The sequence below is a fragment of the Motacilla alba genome, chromosome 1A (genome assembly GCF_015832195.1).
Source record: "Motacilla alba alba isolate MOTALB_02 chromosome 1A, Motacilla_alba_V1.0_pri, whole genome shotgun sequence".
NCBI lineage: Eukaryota > Metazoa > Chordata > Aves > Passeriformes > Motacillidae > Motacilla > Motacilla alba.
The window spans coordinates 27,731,216-27,751,874 of NC_052031.1; the positions used below are offsets into that span (position 1 = coordinate 27,731,216).

General features: G+C 39.2%; 1 protein-coding gene across 42 annotated transcripts in view; it reads left to right on the forward strand.

Moving 5' to 3' along the window:
* Window positions 1-20,659, forward strand: part of NRCAM (neuronal cell adhesion molecule) — a 144,211-nt gene that overhangs the window by 6,703 nt on the left and 116,849 nt on the right. The gene's annotated exons all lie outside the window — the stretch shown is intronic.

The window sequence follows — 20,659 nt, forward strand, 5'->3', positions numbered from 1 at the left end:
GTAGGTGGTAGCTGTATGAAGTGCATTTTTAACTTAAAAAGGGATAAAAATGTTACAACATAAAAGACGAAGAGTGTGACCACCAGAGGGCAGACACAGTGTTTAATGACTCCAACCCAAAATCCTTAGTAAGGAGTCTATGCCTTTAAAAATGCGGTGAGATAATAACTGAATAAATAAAACAGTGAAAAGGCACAAAATTTTGTACAATGACAGAAATACAATACTGTTCAGTGTTTAAGATGAAAGTAAATACATCTGTTGGAACTTGCTGAGGTTTTGTATTTCTACAGTGGAAGTCAGACTAGTTCATCATATCATGCAGTTGACCTGTAAATAATGAGTTCTTTAACTTAACTCATTTGCCTTTATATTGAGTCCAGTAATTTTAATTTGAGCATGTTTTTCATTTGGAAATGAAAAGTAGACTTCTTTCTCAATAGTTTCTCCCTTGTAGTTAAAAGAATAAAGAATCTCTCTGAATTAAATTTCATGTTTTCCCAGATATACCCCAGGGTTTGCATATAGTTTTATTTTATTAATAGCATTTATGTGCTTTAAGGTATGTAATGTTGCTCTTCATAGTATTATGGAAAATACTTAATGTTATGGACCTTAAATTAAATGCATCAATAAAGTAGCCTTTTTCATGAGGGCTGTAGTGTAGATTTTAGTGAAAAATTATGTCTAGTAATTTTTAAATAGCTTGCTTGATAGCATTGTAGGTGTTTAATTAAAGTAAGTCAATATTTTGAGTTTTATTGCTCATGCACTGCCTCAAGTTCCAGTGGTAGTGTCTTTTCTTTGAATTATTTTCCTCTAAAGCCTAGACTGGTTTTGTAAGGAAAGAAAGGCCTTTAACCCCTTGTTTTGAAGCCACAGTATTTTTTACAATCATGTCTTACAAGCACCCCCTTGCTTGCTCTCTGGGGGTCTCAGCTCTACCAGATATGCTGGAATGAAGCATCATCAAACCAGCCTTAAATGCTGCCCCAGATTTCCAATCTCCCCACTACAGCTTCCAGCAGGCACAGTTCCCTTCATAGCAGGGTTTCTGGAGAGATCCATTGCAAGATGGTTTGCAGATATCATCCCCAAAACTTAATCTGGAGGAATTTCTCCAAGTTACTACTAAACTTTTGTGGTTCACAACCTTCTCACCTTCTTGGCATTGAATACAGGAGTAGGTTTCTCATCACATCCAGAATTGAAAGGGTATCATGGGATTAAATATGAGTATGCAAATCTTAATAAATCATTCACTTGAATAATGTGTCCTAGCTTCTCCCCACCCCCTCATGTCTAGAAACCTAGAAACACCTGAAAATGAAATCAGAGTTGCAGTTAATAATTGGTTGATTTTTGCTCCTTAAAAAAAAAGGCTAAATGTATGAGACTTGATAGCTCTGTACAAGGGCTCAGTTCTGTCCCTCAGGTACAGTGACAGAAACACTATTGCTGAGAACATCTGCAGCATTACAATCTGTTGGAAGTTAAGAAGCTGCCAGGGCTAATGCCAAAGTTCACAGTAGTAGGAAGATTAGTCTTTGTGTTCGTTGTGTTATCCAGACATTTATGTGTGGTTATGTTTTTCCTGAGGTAAAGCCATCCTAAAAGAGCCAAACATTCCTGTGAATTCCCCTACCCACTTAGTTTAACTGAGATTGTATTGAAAGACAGCCCAACAGTTACTAATCATACTCAAGACAGCAAGCTAGAGAAAATAAATACAATTTTTTTTATTATTGTAGATGGGAAAGGTCAAATTGCAAACTAATAGGTAGCTTCCTTGTTTGACTGTCAATAGAAAGACATATTTATTGTAATGGAAGAGAGAAAAGGAAGAAAGTGCTGAAACGAGCAGAAAATGTGAAGATAAAGTGATGGGGAAACAGCAAAGAGAAGAAGCCTATTTAATTACATACAAATAGGTACTGACAGAACAAAGCTATGATTTCTTGTTCACTAAAACAAAACCTCAAGCTGTAGTTTTGGTGAGTGATGCACATAACTCTGAAGTATTGTCTGAATTAGTAAGGAACTAAGTTTGAAAAAAAAAAAATAAGATTCTTCTCCTAAAGACTGTTCATCTGTTCCTTTACTTGCTGCTCACAAGTGGAAAAATGACCTTTCTGTGACAGTCTCTTGATCTATGCTTCAGTGATTTAACATCTGAGTTGTGACAGAACACTGGAATGAAAATTGCAAAATAGTACAAGAACATATTTCTCTGAAGATGCAGAATAGTAATGATCCCTGAAGTTGAGTGCCTGGATTATCCTGGATAGTAGAGGGTGGAGTGAGACTTCTGTTTCTGAAAGTATATTTAAAAATAGTTGAATATTTGCTTTTATTAGTCAAAGATAAATATCTGTGGTCACGGGAAATAATTTATAATTCACTATGGTGAGCTAGTGTACTACTTTAATTTTTGATTCTTTTCAAAAGTAGAATTCAGATTAGTGAAACTAGGAAGTGTTTGATCATAATTTCAGTAATTCTCCCCAGTTTTAATATTATTTTTTTTTATAATTAATGATGAAAGGTATTGAACTGATGGCCTTGAATTATGACTTGAAGTTTAAACATTTTAGTACTTTTCAATATATTGCCATTTGAATATTACTATGGGAAATAGAGATATTGATACTTTTAAACAAAAAATATCATTGGAAAGAACAACCCATCCCTTTTGGGATAGAACTGAAAATGTAAGTCAATCTGAGCAATGTAATTCAATTTCTGAACACTAATCCTCTAACAAAGACTCGAGCAGAGCCCAAAATGAAACACTTGCAAGTCTTTAAGCAGGACCCAGAAGAGCAACATTTTTTACTCCCTTTTCTTCTTTATCCCTTCATTGCTTTTTCTACCATGCAGTGATAGATTTTTAAATACCTGCTATTCAAGCACAGGCAAGTAATTAGTATGTAAATCTTCCTTTGAGTGCAATTGAGTGTTAGTAGGCACAGAAATGTAAAGTAAAACTTACAGTTGCCTTTTAAAAAGGCTTACATACTTTAATATAAGCAAATGGTCAGACTTTGAAGTATCTTAAAACCTTTGTTGTCTAATGACTTCTGAGTTTTCATATAAAAGTATTTTGCAAATTTCTGTGTGTTCTTTAAGGCTGTGGCTATCTGTCCATACATTACCAGTCCTAATGAGATTGTAATGTATGATTACAGCTTCTAGACACAATTGATGGGTACTATGCAGTACAGTTTTTTAACACTTATATTTTTCAAGAATATTAAAGCCTGCTCCACTAAATAAATTCATATTGGTGCCTTTTGTTACTGTTTTATTATGTCACTGTTCAATACCACAGTTTAAAAACTGTGTGTGAAAGAACACGTGGTTATCATAAGTATTCCACTGTCAGAAGCACCTCATGTAGCAATACCTTGCTCATCAAAAGTTTCCTTTGCTGTTCGTGAAGCTGCATTTGAGGTGATTAATCTTATTGGTGATGTGGAAAGGAAAACTTAGATTGAACTTGTTTAATTCTGAATAGTTCTTCAGTAGCTTCAGTACTGGAAAGCTAACAACTATACTGTAAAGAAAATATAATATCCTGCAGATGGCTGAGGATAATGCCACTAATAGTGAGTTTGGAGAGCCAGCATGGCCAGATTATCCTCACTGACTTCAGCATGAATGGATGATATTCTTTTGTAGTGAAGTCATTGATTAGGTACAAAGCTTGATGACACAAGGTGATGAGTTTTGAGATTTCATTCATTTTTGTTATACTTTGAAGCAGGGGGTGTGTTTGGTTGGAGTTTCCCTTGCACATCCAGCCAGCTGTCCCAGGACCTGGTAGTGGTTTTAGTGTTACACTGGCAAGTTGCAACCATTAGAAATATCATCATACAGCAGTTTTAAATAAAGAGCTTTCCATCATGTGTGTTTCTGTTGATTCTCCAAGCTGTAATTTCTGCTAAGGTTATTTCTATTTATTTTTCAGGCTATGTATTAACAGTGCTATAAATGTAGAAGTGCCCCAAATTGAGTTCTTGTGAACAAATGTAGGCAAGAGAGCAGGAGAGTAACTTCTTGTGCTGTGCTGTCTAATCTGAGGTTGGTATTAGTGAAGGGATTTGTGTCCATTCTTAGTCAACAGTCCAGCTGCCTTCCTTGACATGTTACACTGCTGAGTGTTCTTCTGTAACTTCCTCTGTGCATGCATGTGTTATCCCCGTGGCTTTTTTAAACTTCTAATAATTACCTGATCCCTTTACTGCCTTGGATAATTGAAATAAAACTGTGCTTGTAGGGAAGGAAATGAGGGTAGGAATGGCACCTTCTGGGGTGGTGGCTGTGCTGTGCACATCAGCACTGGTTCCCCACTGCTCCTAAGACTGTTGCTCATCCCTGTCGATTCAAAGCAGTCATGGTTTACCTTTAAGCAATTGGAAAACTGTTGGAATCACCTAACAGTGTGTATGTATGTATGAAATCAAACTAAGAACAAACTTGTCTGTAATGGCTGGGTTTTTTGAGAAGCCAGAGTTGCGAAGCTGATCACGCTTGGACTGACTGAGAACCTGTAATGCCAGTGGTAGGTGCAACCTTCACTTGGGAAATACTGTTCTGATCCTGTCTGGGTAGTAATTTAAAGTACTTGCAGGAACTTGCAGTGAATTCACTTCAGCTGTTTCAGAAAAATGTGTGAGAAATGAGAGGAGTTCTATTTTTCCATCTGGTGTCATTATTTAAAAATTGCATGAAAATGTCTCAGTGTTACTGGCTTTTTCTGGTCTACCATCTATGTAAAATGGGAATAATGCCTCTAGGATTGATCTGAAGATTGAATTAGGCTTTTGATCATTTGCTGTCATTTAGTTCAGTGCAACTTTGATAACAAAGAAGTATTTCCAGGTACTGCGCCAAAAAGCTCAATTTGGAAACCATGAAGGAAGCAACACAGATGCAGATGAAGTAGGTTTAACGTGCTGACAAATTTTGTGAGATGACCATAGTGTTTCCTTGAAAAATACAGTGTAATCCCTTGTCTCCAAATAACTTTTTCAGTATTATTGCAGTCAGACAGCTGTTTGTTTAAAGAGTGAATGGGAAAAGTAATCAGCTGATTTATGTTGTGTTGAGTAATGCTCATTTGAGAAATCTTATCTCTTGGATAGGGTCTGTTGGTCCTTTATGACATGGTGGTGGAAGTCTCTTCATCTGGATTAAATGAGACTCCACAAAACATTTTCTGCTGATTATGCACGATCTATTTCTTTTGGTTTACCATAAACTCTATTCCATTTTGTATTTCCTGGCTGTCTTGCATATACACAGGAGATTGCCATGTAAATAGGAACAGTTTCAGCTGCCTCAGGGAGTCTCTGAGCATGCTGGGTTCTTGACATCAGATGCTGTTCATGCTTGCAAGCAGCTCCAGTTGGCCTGTGCACAGCTGGATCTGCCTGGGGAAACTTCAGGGATTGTCCATTATTCCCAACTGAAGAGGTCCTGTTTACCAGCTGCCTTGTTATAAAGGCCAGGTGAGAGTTTATTCTGTCATCATGCTGTGCAAATGCTACAAGGAACTGATTTGAGCTATTTCAGTTGAACAGTTCCTGGTCCATGCTGGAGGCTGGTGAGTGAGTGTGCTGGGTGAGCACACAGACACAACCGTGGTAACTGTATGGTGTTCTGAGTTAAATTTTGGTTTTCTCCGCAATCATAAATTCTGTATATCTTGCCACAATATAAAATATATTGGTTTAGACCAAAATTTGGTAGTAAAATCAGGATAGAGGAACAGATACACATTTTACAAGCTTTCTGGTAAAGATTTGTGGTGTTGTGCTGTTTTCCTGAAGTACACTATGTCTTAAGTAGTTTCTGTGCTAGTGTTAATTGCTAACTTTACAGCCATTGCCACTAACAGCATGTAATGTTTCAAACAGCCTGCTACAGCTTCTGAAACGGCATGTCTTTATCCTGATGACAGCATGGTGTACAAATGTTAGTACTTCATCAAGACTGTATAGCAGTAGAGTTGGGCACTGGGAAATTCCATCAGGCCTCTGAGCTTTCAGGTGATGAAGGCTGGGAGGGTATTGCCACAAATGTATCCTTTCCCCTTAGGCATCTGCTTTTAGCTCCCCTCAGAGATGAGACCTTGGGATACTTGTTACTGTGCTGAGTGTATGCCAGATTTGATAAGACATGCAGCTCTTGTATTTTCAAATTTAAAGAGGCCATCAGAATAAACCAAACCAGATCAGGGCCTGGAATCCTGTTGGCCTCTAGGATATTTTTCTGACAAATGTTACTGTAATAATTGAACATATCTGTAAACATAGTGTTCATTGTGTGCTTATGCATAATGAAGTGGAATCCTGTCTTCATAACTTAAATTCAGCTGTACCAGAATCTGAACTATTTGGTATTGGGTAGATCTGCCCAAGAGAACTTTGTTTTTAACATTTTGCATCTTGTTGAAAAATAAGAACTCTCTGAAGACCAGTCCAATGAAATCCTTGTCTGTCTTTCCTTAAAAGCCTTAAGGAATCATTAGGATATTGTATTTAAATTTGAATTTGTTCCTTTGCTGAACAGAGTGGGAGGCAAATGTTTAAACCAGGTGACTTCCAGAAATCCTTTCCAACCTTAACCAGTCTAATTATTCTGATGTCTTTTGTCCATTTCAGAACACGTTTGTCTGTCATTCTTCTGTGGACAAATGTTTCAGAGTATCAGAAGACAGAATTTTTTTTCCCCCAGTGACTAGGTCACAGAAGAAGTGGGAGATCCTGGTTCTGTTGTGCTTTGTTTGTTGATGTTTTTTTGTTTGATTGTTTTGTTTGCTTTTTGGTTTGTGTTTTGGGTGGTTTTTTTGTTTTGTTTTTTTGTTTGTTTTGTTTTTGTTTTGTTTTGGGTTTTTGTTTGTTTGTTGGGGTTTTTTTGGGGGGTTTTTTTTGGTTTTTTTGCTAGGTTTCATGGGATCTCAGTCACTTCTGTGCTCTGGGTTCTGACTGCCAGGACCCAGAGCATGTTACATGAAAGTTTTCATCTGCCCTGAGCCCCTGTGCAGCAGGGGAGGAATGGCTGGCAGAGACTGTATGGCAGATTGTGCTCTCCAGTGAGCCAGTATCTGTAATAAACCATCAGCAGCCCCATTCAATCAGCCCTTCTCGTGGGGAGCTTGAACTTGGATCTCCCACCATTAAATATGTGCCCTGGCCACCTGGCTGAGGAAGAAGTCAGCAGAATTATCGCTGTTTCTGCTTCTCAGGAGTTGTGATGCCCGCCACATCTGACTTTTCCAGTTCTTCGAGAGAACTTCAAGACTTGTAGACTTCAGGTGCTAAATCACATCTACTTAGATCTGCAGAGGGCTAAACCAAAGATAGGTGTTTATCTACTCAGAATATGTGTTGTGTGCACAGCTGGGGGAATGAAGTTGACTCTCTAGGAGCTTCTAAGGCTCACCTGGGACCTGTGCAGTGTACTTGGGTATCTGCCTACATTCTGGGACTTTTTAATGCTACAAACTAAATTACTGGTCAAAATTTAGGGGATAAGGTGAATTAGCATAAGATTTAATATTAACTTCCTACCATAAAGGTGTCTGTTTTATTAGTGGCAAAACTTTGTTTTATCATCCCATTCCATGGATGTGAGTAATTCACCAAACTGGAACATTAGACTCTAGTTTAATTTCCAAGGATAAGTGATGATAACTCTCTAATTTAATTTATATTTGTACTAAAATACTAAACTTCAGTTCATACAACTGTGCTGTTTATGTATACCATAAATGCTATAAAGACTATTCATAACATAAAGAAAAAGCCCCAAATAAGGTCTACTACATGAGTCCTGGTTTGGATATTGCATTTGTGATTAGAAGACATTGATTTGATGTCACAAGTATTTTTAACAGGATTTACAAAATGCAAATAGCATTATGTAAGACAGATTACCTATGGCTTTAATACAGGATTGTTTTTAAGCCAGAGGCTACATTTTGCTGGGTTATGTATGTTTAAAACCGAGCACATTAGGATTAGGCTTGGCAGAATACCATTTTCCAAATCCTTGATATTTTCAGGTTAGATTACTTCAATTTTTTAATTTAAAATATGAATTGAAAATCCAAATTTTGATTGTTTTTTAAGTAACTTTCAAGGTGGATAGCTTCTTGAGTCAGGATTGTTACAAACAATCTGATTTGTGTTGTTAAAATCAGAAATTGCTGTAGTCCATCTTATCCCCATAATGTTTTTTTTCCAAGTTAGAGGGCTACTTGGTTCTAAAACCAGCAGAAAAGACCAAATGCATTTCCTGCATAGCAGAGCTTATGTGGAATACGTGTCACATTGCCAAGCAAGTCCATCAAGCGTTGGCTTTGCAATGAACCATGAGGAAACTCTTGCAGGCACTTGAACTCCAAATAATTTCTCAAAGGCCTCATATGTACAGTATCACAAGCTCTTGACCTTTAGGTGAATGAAATTTCAGGAAACTTACACAGCTGGCGTGGAACAACTTCATGTGACTCTGCATTGTTGCCATTGCTTTATGCTCTGAATGCCTGAAATATGGCACTCCCTAACAGCCAGGCTGAGAAAGTCTCTGACAGTGGTAATGTTTCCTGCTGGAAAGATGAATTGTTGGATGAACTCGGCAGCCAAGGTTCCCTATTAACAGACCTAACTGGAAGCATGCCTTTTTGTCCCCCCGGAGTCATTTCAATTTTTCTGTTTCACATACCTTATGCCTGGTTTCATGCAAATATGTTGACATCTGGTTTGTTCACCAGATTTCTTCCAAACTTTTATTACCCTAGTGTTTTTCCCAGGGAAACATTTGGCAGCATGTGCTGCATTACAAGGTGCATTTAATATATAGATGCCAAGGAAGAAAAAGAGGAAACTTAAGAGGGAAAAAAAAAATTTTAGCACTTGTAAAGTGCTAGTATTGCACATAAATATGTGAGAAAAAACCCTTAACCTGTACTTTGCATGTAGATAGTTTCTTCTTTCTATTTTAAATAATAAAAGTTCTTGTATTCTGTGACATGTATTTATCTCTCTTAGTACAACTAGATGGTTTTCCCATCAGCTTAGTTGTCATTTCTGTGGAACTCTGTTCTCTGAGCACCAAAAATACAGCTCCCAAATGCCACAGGCCATAAGAACTTTAAATATTAGGGAAATAATCAGAGCCTATCCTTTTAGAAGATAAATTCCTGTAGCATTCCCCATCTGCCGTTTCTAGGGAGCATTCAGATAGATGCTGATGTGCTCTTCAGTGGGGAATGATGATTATTTCTGAGACCTGAAAAGTGGATTCTGACTTTCAGAATTTTAGGATGGTGATAATTTCTGGTAAAAATTGACTGTAAGGCACCTTAAGAAAAGCTCTTTTTAAGTGATTACCAACAATTTGTGTTTAAAGAGATAAAAATACAATGGAGTATGAAGCTTGATGTTTCTTAAATACCAAGGAAGCAGCTGGAAAAGCCCATGGCTTCCTGCAAAGCTCAGCTTTCCCTGTACCCCTCAGTTTTAAGCAGGCAGGAATTAATCCTGGAGATATTGTGCTCTCAGCTCTTAGATGACAGCCGGGTCAAGGACATACCAGTGTTTTGCATGGCTTTTAAACCTCTGCTCTTGAATAGGTGGGATTAGTGGGGGTTCTTGGATTTTACAGCACGAGGGGGATGGGTGTGAAACTGCACTGTGATGGAACAGCAGTGATAGCTTCCTAGAGTGACAGTGCTCTGGAAGAGATGGCCCCTTTCCCTTGTGCCTGTTGAGGCACAGGTGTCAGCTTGTTTTTTTTCTCCAGTAGATTCCTTGTTGCCCTCTGTGCTGTCTTTTGGTCAAGCTGAGCACTCTGCAGAGCACATGTGCCCCAGGCCAGCCTAGGATGAAGCGTGATGCAAAGGGGAGGTTTCATGTCCTCCCATTAGAAAAGATTTCCTTTTTTTTTTTTGACTGATACAGGGAAGGGGTAAACATATACCTGTGCAATAGGTACACCTTCGGAGTGACAGCTGCTAGCCTCCACCATGTGGTAGCCTTACCCCATAAACTCATTTAAATGAAAAAGAGCTCTTTTCATGGGTACAAATGAGCCAAAAATTGCCAGGGAATTGTTAATCAGAGCTGAGGTAAATACGGCAGATGTCTAGCAAGTTCTCTACTATCACCATCTCACACTAGTACATTAACTGAGTGTCTCCTCTGAAAGCAGGAGAGTGCCAGTCCTCCTGGAGAGGTAGAACTGCTGGTCTGGCAGCTCTGGAAAGCTGAAGTTCTAATGCTGAGTCTGATCCTCCTGGATGCTGCCTTTCCTTGAAGGGGCTGACACGGCACTCTGACCAAAAGGACACTGGTTTGTTTTACGCTGGGGGTGTCAGCAGGGTGATGATCTAGCCTTCTGTTTTGCAAAGCTGTATTAAACCAGTGTGGCCCAGCCTGTGTTACTGCTTGCTCAGCCTGTTCTAGGGATCCAAACAATTAGCTACAGATAATATCACCTAATTCCACTGTGAAATAAAAGAGAATGGGTGGTCAAAAACCTCCTGACAAGAGCTGTTTTGCTTGGAATAATGCAAATTAGGCATCCTAGCCCAGTGAGCAGGGAGCTTTTTGCCTGTAGCCACAGGTCTTTGTTCCCTTTTGTGACAGACTGCGTATCCATTCATCTCTCTGATTAGGAGAGCTACTGCCACAGTCAATCAGAAATGGTAAGTGTGTGTCTAGCTGATGTTGGTCTCTCTTGCATTTAGGAAGTCTCTGCACAAGCACATTTAGCTGTCTTTATGTTTGGTCTTGTTAAGGGTGACAAGTTAATATAAATTAATTTACAGATCAATGCTTACTCCAGTCCCTTTGTCAGAGATGTGAGCAAAAATTGGTATCTCTGCATAATAGAAGTGCTAAATGAATTGCAAGAGAGGGAATACTTCACAGAAAATACTTTTTTTTTTTTTCCTGGAATGTGGTATCTTTAATATGATCTCTTCCATAATAATTTTGAAAAAACAGAAGTTGGACTCTATTGATTCATCATGGGTTTGGGTGAGTCTTAGTAAGAAAATATTTGTATCCTAAAGCCAGTTTTTTAGACCTCTGTCTATTTAGAAAGCCATCTATTAAAATTATGTGTGTTGTTTATAGTTAGAGAAGTAACAATTTTTATACATGAGAAAAAAGAGGCAACTGGAAGATTGTTTTCAAAACTCTTTCCCAGTGTGGCTGTAGACTTTTTTTCTGAGATTTGGGGGAAAAAAGAGGTTTTTGAAGGAGGAAAGATATTACACACCAGATGCAGGTGCAGCTAAATTATACTGTAAATATCAGATATGTATATAAAATATACATTAAAATAAATCCTCTTCTGTTTCTGTGTTGTTTTCCCAGTTCTTGGTTTGTTCTTTTTTTTTTTTTTTTCCCAGTGATGAGTGTTGCACTGACTTTGGTCTAATCATAAATACTGAACATAAATTCAGTATTTCATTCTTGACATTTTTTGACAATGAATTCACCATTCATTATGTAGCTATTTTTTGTTTGACTTTTGTTTTTGCTGTTTTATTGTCTTCTGTTTTACTGCAAGGCCCTTCAATTAGTTGTAGCCAGTGTTTATCTTTACAGTCATGAGGATTTTGGAACTCTTGAAGGCTCAGAGTTGACTCCTTTTCCAGGTCATTTCTGAATACACTGAGAGCATAAGCCTGAGCATGGATCCCTGCAGGACTCAGGATAGCCTCCCTTCCCTCCAACATGATTACCTAGTTAGAATGTTAAAGCTGCCCCTTTCAAAATGAGTAGATCCTGTAATGAAGGCTCCAAGCTTGTACTTTTTCCTCTCCCATTCTTAGTGCCTGGTCTGCATTTAGCAACCATTGTTCAGTAGCAGTGCTGTTAGATAATTTCTCTGTCTACTGGTTGTGGTTTTAGCCTGCTTTGGTGTCCTAGAACACAGACTTACACTGTGGGACACTGCTAACTCTAAGCTACTGAAACTTGGAATAGGGAACAGGGGGAACAGCATGTAAGGGAGGATGCATTTTAGATCTGTTTTATGCAGTAGCTCATTGGAAATAGTTGGAAAGAAGTTCATTGCTGACTACAATCAATGACCTATTTTCAAGGCATAGTACTGTACTATGTATTAGGATTTTAAATTATTTTTAAATAAAGTAAATTAAAGTCTGATAACAGATTTTTCCATCTTCAACAGCAAACCATCAATTCTGGTTTAGCAACAATCTTTTTATAAAATGGATATGGATACTCAGACTGAATTACAATTATTGTTTTAATTGCTTGTGGTATAAGTGCAGAAATCAAAAACATGTGACTTCTCTCTCCCAGAAATGTAATCATTTATTGATAGGCACAATTTTGCATAATTTTTCACACATACACTTGTCCCTCTTCAGTTGCTGATTCAGTGTATGGTGACAGTTGAAGATGAGGTCATCCATTGGGTTCAATCCATTATCAAATGTTACTTACCTTTGCATCATAAAAGCAGAACTAAAATGTATCAAATTTGCAAAATGACAAGTTGTCTGTGGCGTGATGGGGTACTGTTCTGGGTGTGGGAGCAGCTGCCAGGTTGCAAAACCAGTCTGTAGAGGTGGGGGAAGTGGCAGCAGAGCTTCTTGCCAGTGAGAGGGTGGTATGACTCAGTGCTCTCGACGAACATGCTTGACTTCTGAGTGCATTTCCAGCCTTTTCTTGGATCAGAATAGCTGTAACTTTGGGGCAGCCTGACAACATTGCCTTTTTGTGTAGTCGTGTTGAGAAAGCTGACTGATTCAGACTTCTTTTTAAATAGTTGCACGTGTAATGGCTTTTCTGGTTTTGCAGTGCGTTGGTTGTTATGTGCTGAGTTGGACTAGCAGTAATTCCTTGCTATAATGTACTCTTTTGCATGTGTATTTTTTTCCTATGATTCAAGTTTCCAGTAAATTGGAAATAGCCTGCTTTGTTCTGTATTTCTCCCCTCCTTTCACTAGTCAGTGTCAGTGTAAGGGTCTCATTGGGCAGGACAGTAAGAAAGGACAGACAGTTGGAGGCGACAAGAAAATGAAACCTCAGAGTTCTCAAGGGATGATCAGTGACTGGTAGTGGCAAGATAGCAAAAGATTTCCTTAAAAGAGCTGTGTGGAAGAAGCAGAGAACTAAAAATGTTTTCAACTATATTGAGAGAAGAAACAGACGGCAGACTAGAAAACTGGGGAAAACAATGGCAGGGAAACCACATGGAGAGGACTGTGTTGTCTTGATAGCAAAATTCAAATTGAAAGAAAATAACTCTACCTTGTAACATCACAGAAGGCCATCAAATTTCTCAGGCAAAATTTCCTCCTAGTGAATCCATGCTGGCTGTCACAAATCACCCTCTTATCTTCCATGTGCCTAAGCATGGTTTCCAAGAGTATTCGCCCCATGACCATGCCAGGCACATCAGTGAGATTGGTCTGTATTTCTGTGGGTCTTCCTTTTTTCCCTCTTTTAAAAATGGGGGTTATGTTTCCCTTTTTCCAGTCAGTGGGAACTTCATGGGACTGCCATGACTTCTCAAATATGATGGACATCTTAGCAACTTCATCTGCTGGTTCACCAAGGACCTGTAGATTGATCTCATCAGGTCCCATGGCTTTATGCACCTTCAGGTGCCTTGGATGGTCTCAAACCCAATCTCCTGCAGTGGGTGGTTCTTCAGTCTCCCAGTCCCTGCCTTTGCCCTCTGTGAGTGGGTGATGTGCTTGGAGCAGCTGCCAGTGAAGACAGATCACTGAGTACCTCAGCCTTCTCCATATCCCAGGTAACCAGGTTTCCTTCTGGAGAGGGCCCACATTTTCCCTAATTTTCCTTTTATTGTGGATGGACCTGTTGAAGCTTTTTTGTTGCCCTGGACAGTTGTATTTCTATCTGGGCTTCAATTTTCCTAGCATGGTCCCTGGTTTCTTGCACTATCACTCTGTATTCCTCAGAGGCTCCCTGTCCCTGCTTCCACCATCTCTAGACTTCCTTTTTGAGTGTTTGAGTGTGTCCAGAAGCTCCTTACTCATCCATGCAGACCTCCTGGTGGTTTTGCTCTCTTTGTTAGAATACATTATTGCTGAGCTGGGAGGAAGAGATCTTTGAGTATTAACCAGCCTTCTTAAGCCCCTCTTCCCTCCAGGGCTTTATCCCATGGTACTCTACCAAGCAGATCCCTGAAGAGGCCAAAATTTGCTCTCCTGAAGTCCAGGGCAGTGAGCTTGCTGTGTGCATCCCTTGTTGCCCCAAGGATCTTGAAGTCAGGGTAATCTGAAGTGGCTGGTGTTGCCCCTGTGGCATCTTTCACTCCCTGTTGCCCTGTTGCTCTCAGGCTTGTGTTTATATACTTTGGAAGGGAATGTAAAGAGTCCACATTGTCTCTAGGGCAGTAGCCTCACATGGAAGAGGTTTTCCCTCAGTCTTTTTCTTATCAAAGAAATATGCAATTAAAACACAACAGTAAGTCCTCCCATACTCTTTTCCTGGGCTGGATTCATTAAATAAGTAGCAGGCTGCTGTAGCACTGTCTCTGTGATCACAGACATGCTGGTACAGAATCGAGCTGACAGATGAAGGCAGCATGAGGCACCACTGAAGAGGAGTCTGTCCCAGCTCTTTTTTCCCCTGAGTCCCTGAGGCAGTTCATCTCAGCACAGTAACCTATTTCAGTCTTATTGGGCTGTACTGCAAATTTCATTAAAATACAAGTAAAATGATATACAAAAAATTATAAGACAAGCTTGATTAGGAGATGAACTATAAAATTCATATTACCCCAGGTGTTATTTGATCATATTTTTTATTTGAATTTGAGAGCATTTATCTGTTCTAACTAAATCTCGATTTCTAAGAAAAAAAAAGGGATTAAAAATTGAATGTTTTAGTAGACATAAAAATCATAAATTTTGTAGCTGATTTGTGTCTGTTAGAGCCAGAGTTTTTTATTTTTTATTTTAAAGTCAGACTGAATGTTCATCTTCTGGATTGAGATGTCTTGCATACAGTTAGAAATAATGTAGAATCTTCAGTTTATCCTTGAGGTCAGTCTTACACCCTTGTAATGATAGTAAATTTTTTGGGTGGATTGACTAAAATGGGTTTGTGTGTTCATTGAAAGGGGTTCAGTTATTCTACTCCTTGGCTTCTGAAAAAGCATAAATGCATAAGATGGGTGTGAAACTCCTGTGTTTATATGGGATGTGTTCTAGGAAGCATCTGTGGACAGAGGGGAGCTCAGGCTGTCCTGCCTGGAGATGCAGAAGTTCAGGCATGAGGAAATGGCACTTTGTTTTGGTTCTGCCCCAGAAAACCAGGCTTGTGACCTTTCCCCTTTATTTCTTTCTCACACGTTGTGGGTTCTCACCTACGTCATGTGTTGCATCACAAATTCAGGTTAGACAAGACCTGTTTTATCAAACAGAGTCCTAATTCACCATCTGGGAGGAGAGACTTGGCCTGTGCAAGGGCAGCAGAGCTCATGTGAGTCTGAAGTGGGCAAAGAGCCACTCAGACGCCAGTGGGTGAACATTAAACACTACTTTTGTGTAGATCTAGTGGTTAACACTGTGAGGCTCCACTCCTTTCCTGGTAAGATACCTGCCTGTTAAATGGATTTTCATGGACTGGATTATTCATTTTCAGCAAAGCTTGGAGTTCACAGAAGAGGAAGATGATACTTATTTTAAACTGATTTTAGTCACTCTCACAAATTCCCTCATATTTGTCAGTTCCTCTTTCCATATGCTCTTACCAGCGCCAAGGTTTTTATGTGCATTCCTAGGTGTTTGCATGTAAAGACACTTCCATTAATACTTAGTCTATTACCTGTCTTAATGCTTGTTCAGTTTGGCTGGAATAAAGAGACCTGACAATCTTACTGTGATCTATACCTGCCTGTGATCCACTACATTCTGGAACTCTTAAGAAAACTTGCTCATAGATTTATGGATGTGCATGTGTTAGAGGTCATAGTGTTATCCACACACTGTGGGAATTTACTTATGATTAACTTCACCAAAACATTTATTTGTTTGCTACTGAAAACATTTGGTTGTCAGTGTATACTCTTACCAGTTTTGTTTTGCCTTGACCTTTAATACAGAAATCTACTATTCCCCAGTGCTGGTGATCTCAGAGTAGGAAAGCAGCTCAGTGACTCTTGAACATGCTCCCAAATAAGCATTTGTGGCATATTAAATAAGGCTTCATTTTAGTGATACTCAATTTTGATATTTAATACTGTGTTTCAGACTAAACCTAAATGGTTATTTTTCAGCACTTTTTTTGGTTGGTTGGTCTTGGGTGGGGGTTTTTTTTTCTTTCTTTTTGTTGTTTGTTTAATTAATCACTAATCTAGGAAAAACATGAAGGTGCTTATCTAGGAAAGTGCTCTTGTATTTGCTGGGTTCCCCAGACAAGGAAAGAATGATGCATCTGACTCCATGTTCTCAGAAGGTTAATTTATTATTTTATGATACTATAGTATATGAAAGAATACTAAACTAAACTATACTAAAGAATACAGACAGGATACTTGCAGAAGGCTAAAAGATCATGAAATTCGTGACTCTCTCTCCAGTCTGACACAGCTTGACCATAATTGGCTAATAAGTCAAAATAATTCACAGCAGAAACCAATGGAACAATCACCTGTTGGATAAACAATCTCCAACCACATTCCAAAGCAGCAAAACACAGGAGAAGCAAATGAGATATTATTGTTTTACTTTTTCTCTGAGGCTTCTCAGCTTTCCAGGAGAAGAATCCTGGGGAAGGGGATTTTTCCAGAAAATACGACGGTGACAAAGCGCTAATCACTGGGAAGTAATTTTACTGCTCCTACTATTATACCAGGAAAACCTGCTCTGTGTCATTCACAGTGGAAAACTAAATTATGTCTGTTCTTGTATGGTTAAATCTTAATATTGCATAATGACCAAAAGTTACTACTCTCTGAAAATTCTGCACACCTGGGCATTTTTTGTTTGTAAGACCATGGCAGCTGCTCCTGGAGGGGGATGAGTGTTTGTCTGGACAGTGGAGAGGCTGAGGTACCCACCTGAAGTGGAGGGCTGGATAAGCTCGGTCAGGGAGGCACAAAATCTCCTGCTGGCCTGGACTTGGGCTGTCTCCTGCTGTCTCCAAATAAGGCTTTTTTTGCTCTGCCATCCTCAGCAGGTGCCAGGAGTTTGGCTTAGGTTCAGATTTAGATCTAAGCCAGCTGTATGCATCCATGGATTAAATGGGAAGCTGACAAGCTCTCTTGGAGTTCAGGGTGCTGGGTGTGTCTGGACTCTCTCCAGTAAGCAGCCTGAGATCCCAGCATGAGGTTGAGAGACCTAGTCTGACTGCTCACAGCCTTCCCTCCCAAGCTTGGCAGGGTTTACTAGCCCAAGGCCAGCGTGGAGAGCCTGAGTGTGCTGTTCCTCACGGGGTATCTGAAACTGGTTATATGCAAATTTTCATACAGAGCTGCTTTACATGGCTGTGGTGTTGCTGAGCCACCTGTACCACACTGCCTCTGGTACTGTGACCAGCAGCACAGACCTCACAAGAGGCCAGCTCATCCCTGTCATCGCCGTGGGAGTCAGTGCTGGGTCCCACAGTGCCCTGGAGATGGAGGTTTGTAGCACCTGAGCTGTGTCAGGTGCAGCTGTGCCGTGCCACGGTGTCCATGGAGACCTAGGGGCAGAGATAAAGCCTTTGTTTGAGACAGTCTGAGGCTGTCTCAGTTTTAATGTTAAGCAGGAAAGTAAGTGTGGATAGCTTGTAATGAGTGGGGGTGGAGGATAAAAATGAGAGCTAAGAAAAGAGAAAAAGTGTGTCAAAAGTGCATCTTCACTTTAGAGAGAGGGAGGTTTCTCTAGTGAAGAAGGAGAGGATGTGAACAGTGAGTTTTTTTTCCAGTTGTGAAACCTAGACTGTTTCTTGTGTTTCCTGTTGATAGTGGTTTGCTAGAAATGATTAAGGGGCTAAACTGTGTGGTCTCTCCTTAAAAAAAAAAATCTTAGCCCAGCCCAATGTCCCAGGCAGCAATAAATGACACCTTCTGGACTTGCTGAGTGCCCTGAGGAAGAATATCTGCTTCCTTCTGTACTAGAGACTGTGTGCTGGAGCATGCAGTGACCCACCTACAGTGGAGGAGTTGACACATCTCTCATACTGGCTTCATGTGGCTGAGATCAGTGCCCTGAGCACAGGAACAGGGTGGGTTATGCTCTGTCAGGGGGGAGTGGGTTTTGAACCAGGAATGCAATGGTCTTAACATGCATAAGATAATTGTGGTTTCCAGCAGCTTTGGATTGCAGATGATCCCTGCTATCCCATTGTTCAGCACCAACTCAAATAAAGTGATAATAAAGTGCTACTTCACTGGGCATATGGAGTAGGAAGATCCTTCCCCTCCTATGAAGTATTTACCTGAAATCTAGGGCAGAGGTTTTTTCTCTGGTCTTCTTCTTAGCATTAGAGTTTTAAATTTCTCATACAAATGGTTACACACTTGGTTGCCTAAATGAAACAGGGAGAGAGAAAAATCCCAGTCGGTTTTTGCAGTTCACACCAAAGGGTAAGTTTGTCTAGACTTTTCCATTCTACTTAGCTTTAAGAGGAGGAGTTGCAATGTAATTTTTTGTTTCACGCTTTTTTCATTTCTGTTGTTTCATTATTGTTCATGCAATTACATCTAAAAAACTATAAACTCCAAGAAAGAAAGGGTTTGGAGAAAAGTTATAAAATATGTATTTTAAAATACTTTTAAAAGCTTTAAAGTATGCATTTGTAGTTGAAGGTTGAACAGTGGAATACTTTTTATGATATGAGAGGAAGGTGTGGTGTTTCAGGGTGGGCTTCTTTGCCATACAGAAATGTAAAACTTTCATTTCATGTTTATTGAAGTATGGAAAGATATGGAAAACAGAACTTGGGTGTCAGGCTCAACAGGGATTGTGATGACTTCTTTTCATGCTTCCCTCTTGCTTAATCTCTTGTAAATCAAGAGAAATACCTTGTTATACTCTCATATAATGCCATAGTTTTCAGTCATGATTAGTGTGCTTGATAGGCATTCTTATTTCTTCAGTAATTAATAATGAGTGTCTAAAAAATGTTGGATTTTTTCCTCTGCTGCATTTCATATGCTGCTTGTTAGGGAAAGCTAAACGACTTCACTGCTTTGGCCTATTTCAGCTGTCATCATTGTTCTGTAATTAATTCTAGGATGCTATATTGTCATTCATTTGAGTTCTTTCTCTTCTCTGTGAAGACAGCCAAAGATGCCTGTGTATCAGAACCACCTTTGTTGAAGTAATCAATGAGGTTCAAGATGATTTATAGAAAGCAGTGGGCAATCCCCCTTTGTTGGAGCATCCTTTGTAATCCTAAGGATGGCACGTCAGCGTGGTGTGGCAGTGAGTGGGCTCTAAAGAGCAAGGGTGCACGTGGGGTGATTCATGGAGGACTGAAACAGGATGATTTCAAGTGAGGCTTTTCTAAGTTCAAATGCAGAGTTCAAATGTTCTCAAAACACAGAGAAATGTTTTCTGCAAGTACAAGCACTGTTTGAGAATATGTGAAATAGTCATTATTTTGCATTTCATTTAATGTATTAAACCAGCCCCAGACAGTTCTTGAGTTTGTCTCTGCTTTCCCTCCTGTTGGTAAGTGTACTGCCTCATTAACTTCCTGGCCTAACAATAAAGACCTTGGAAAGACTTTTGTGTATCGCCAGACAGATGATGCAAGGCATAAATACAGCCTTGGGAACATCTTTAGTGTCTTTCTTAGTGAAACCTGAACATAAAGGTTGGTATTTTTAACTGGCAGGATTTCAATAGACTTGCATCACTGTTGGAGCCTAAATAATCTTTTTTTTCTTGCTGTACTCTTCAAAGTGATGTAATTGGGGAAAACATTACAGCACTTCACAAGGTAGGAAAGAAAATCATACCTGAGTGATGGTTTTGGCACTTTTTAGTATGGAGAGTGATGACAATAACCACCAGTTTAGATAATAATTCCCAGTTATAATTATTCGTGAGAATGTGCTATATTAAGAATTCTATGCTTTCCTGACATAATTTTCAATTATCTTAATAGCTGTTAAATTTGACTGAATCTCTCTGTGCCCTGCTTTGGAAGGCCTTGCTTTCCTCATTAGCTGTCTGTATCCTCAATTATATTATTTCTGCCTTCAGCAGGATTGTAATTTAGTTTATTAGATTTTCTAGCATAGAGTGATACCTATTCAATTGTCAGATGTTGTTTGACAAACTTAGCACTATTTCCCCAGATGACCTCTCAAGGAACTATGAAGCTGTGTTGCCTTCTAGCACTGGACCCATCAACTATTTTTCAAGCAGAGTGAAAAGAATTTAGTCATGGTGTGAGAAGAAGCATACCTAGTTTCCTTTTTACACAAAATATTTGCAGGGTTTTTACTGGAGAAAATACTTTGCTTTTTCTTCTTTTATATAGGATGAATTTACACTGGGTAGTACCAGTGTTATTCAGATGTCACTAGAAAGTGATAACCCAGAAAAATGAAAAATGCAAGAAATTACGTGCCAGGCAATATTTATTTTTTTTAATTTGAAGGCTATCTTCCTGTTAGAAGAAATTCTTGATGAAGA